This window comes from Leopardus geoffroyi, chromosome B4 (assembly GCF_018350155.1).
Source record: "Leopardus geoffroyi isolate Oge1 chromosome B4, O.geoffroyi_Oge1_pat1.0, whole genome shotgun sequence".
Taxonomy (NCBI): domain Eukaryota; kingdom Metazoa; phylum Chordata; class Mammalia; order Carnivora; family Felidae; genus Leopardus; species Leopardus geoffroyi.
In genome coordinates, this window is record NC_059341.1 from 82,340,882 (window position 1) to 82,343,933 (window position 3,052).

A 3,052-nucleotide genomic window follows, 5' to 3' on the forward strand; every position below is an offset into this window, starting at 1 on the left:
TATTCAAATGTCTTTAAAAATATTATTTGTATATGTTTGTGGATTCACAAATCTTTCAATATTAAAAATTAAATAATTGTTTACTACCAAGAGACTATTAATAAAATGCTAAAGAAGGAACACAGAAATCAATCCTGGATTGTTCTTTCTTTCTAACTTGAAATCGTAGTGCTATAAAAATACAATTTTTTTGGGGCGCCTGGGTGGCGCAGTAGGTTAAGCGTCCGACTTCAGCCAGGTCACGATCTCGCGGTCCGGGAGTTCGAGCCCCGCGTGGGGCTCTGGGCTGATGGCTCAGAGCCTGGAGCCTGTTTCCGATTCTGTGTCTCCCTCTCTCTCTGCCCCTCCCCCGTTCATGCTCTGTCTCTCTCTGTCCCAAAAATAAATAAACGTTGAAAAAAAAATAAAAAAATAAAATAAAATAAAAAAATAAAAATACAATTTTTTTTATTCCCTATTGTATCTTTTATACTTTCCCTTTTAAGAGTTACCATTTCTTAGAATAAAAAACTGTTTTCCTAGTTTAATATTTCTAATTGCTTATTTTTTTGTGTTAAATTCAAGTGTAAATATACTTATTACATTTAATTTTAAAGGTAGATCTATATTAGAATCATTTTTGTTACATACATTATGTTGGGTGTTGGGTGGGGGATGGGCATTAAGGAGACCACTTGCTGGGATGAGCAGTGGATGTTATATGTAAGTAATGAATAATTAAATTCTACTCCTGAAATCATTATTACACTGTATGTTAAGTAACTGGAATTTCATTAAACATTTAAAAATTAAAAAAAAAAAAATCCCAATTGGAAAGGTTATCTGTTTCCCAGTAAATGCTATATTGATCACCTACTTGTTCATTTTCCATGACAATACTGTAAAAAAACAAAAAAAAGAATTCTACATTGCATGAATTAAACTATTTCTAGGCTATAATTATTTTAGTAATAGAAGAAGACTGCCTTCTTGTCCTTCTGGACTTTTATATGAAAAGAATTTGAAAAGATAAGAAAAGGGTAGCATCAACAAACCTTTAAGAAAGTAATTAACAAGAGAATGAGAACAAAACATTCCCATGGATAAACTTGTGAGATGATTACTATGGTGACAAGTTGTTTAACCTTGTGAGAGTTCCCTCAACTATGTGGGCTTCAAAATAGAAAATGTGAGATAGCCTAAAGGACCCCTGTAAGATTTCAAACTCTATATTTAGATTATCCATAATCCAGACTAGTTTTTAGTACTGAGGTAAAGAAAAGATCAATCAGAATATTTTCATGGTTTTATAAAAAAGAGAATAATTAGATGCTGAATCTTAAAGAAACATTAGAAGAAATAGCTTCTGCTTAAATGCTAGCAAAAGACATTTTTTTTAATCCGTGGCCTGTGATTGTGTATACTCAATAATAAAAGATCGATCTTTAACTTCAGATCATGTTATTACTTGAATGTAAGGTCTAGTAGAAATTGGACAGAGTTGCTGAAGGGGAACACGTGTTTTCGGCTTTCATAGGTTATTCATCATCATGGATATTTTAAGATTTTTAAACTCTAACCCCAGTCCTGTTTTCACTTTTTATGTCCTATAGAGAAACATACATCCTCTGTTCTAAAAGGGAGAAGAAAGGATCAGCGATGAAAAACCACACAGTACCCAAAGAATTCATTCTTCTAGGGCTGTCTGATGACCCAGAGCTCCAGACTGTGATTTTTCTCTTTTTAGTTATCACATATATATTAAGTGTCACTGGAAATCTGACCATCATCACTCTCACCTTGGTGGATTCCCATCTACAGACCCCTATGTATTTCTTCCTCAGGAACTTCTCTGTATTAGAAATATCCTTTACAACTGTCTGTATTCCTAGATTTCTGGGCACAATTATCACCAGAGACAAATCTATTTCATACAATAATTGCACTGCTCAGTTGTTTTTCTTCATCTTCATGGGTATAACTGAGTTTTATCTTCTCACTGCCATGTCCTATGATCGCTATGTAGCCATCTGTAAACCCCTACATTATACAACCATCATGAACAAGAGTCTGCATTTTACTTGTCTTTTGTGCTTGGCTGGCAGGATTCTTAAATATCTTCCCACCAGTGATTCTTTTTCTCCAGTTAGATTACTGTGGCTCCAATGTCATCGATCACTTTGCTTGTGACTATTTTCCCCTCTTGCAGTTATCTTGCTCAGACACATGGCTCCTAGAAGTGATTGGCTTTTACTCTGCAATAGTCATACTGCTTTTCACTTTGGCATTAATAATTCTATCCTACATGTTCATCATGAGAACAATTCTGAAACTGCCTTCCGCCAGTCAGAGAAAAAAGGCATTTTCTACGTGTTCCTCTCACATGATTGTCATTTCCATCTCTTATGGAAGCTGCATATTCATGTATGCCAACCCTTCCACAAAACAGAAGACATCATTGACCAAAGGAGTAGCTATTCTGAATACCTCTGTGGCTCCTATGATGAATCCATTTGTATATACCCTGAGGAACCAGCAAGTAAAGCAAGCCTTTAAGGATACTGTCCAAAAGGTTATGTTTTTCTCCAGTAATTGAAGGCATTAGTAGCATTACAAGAATGAAGTGCTTGGAAATGCTTTCTGTTATTCACACTTTCTCAAAACTCCCTTTCCTTTACTCGAGTTATGTGTTTTCTCCTTTTTTTCCATCCCCCTATTACAATTTCCCAATCATGGAACTCAATAAATTTGATAATGTGAATATCGTGTCAGAATTTTCTGTGCATTCGAAAGTTTTATTCAAATGTATTTGAATGAAGTAATAAAATTGGGTTGATGATTATGATTTTGAATGGGAGTGGTTTGATTTTGAAGAGACATGGGCTTTAGGTTGATGGTAAGTGTGTAAGAGTACATGCAGATTTCTGAACTTTTCATTCTTACTAATAGAAATGAATGTCATTAGAAAATTTTGATTCTATTTGTCACTTCCATGAAATCAATTAAACATAATCATCAGGGGATTGGGAATAAAATATCTATTTAAAGGTTTTAAAAGATTAGAAACTCATAC

General features: G+C 34.2%; 1 pseudogene; it reads left to right on the forward strand.

Moving 5' to 3' along the window:
• The first annotated feature begins 1,638 nt into the window (after positions 1-1,638).
• On the forward strand, positions 1,639-2,824 carry LOC123590127 (annotated as a pseudogene).
• The last annotated feature ends 228 nt before the right edge of the window (positions 2,825-3,052 follow it).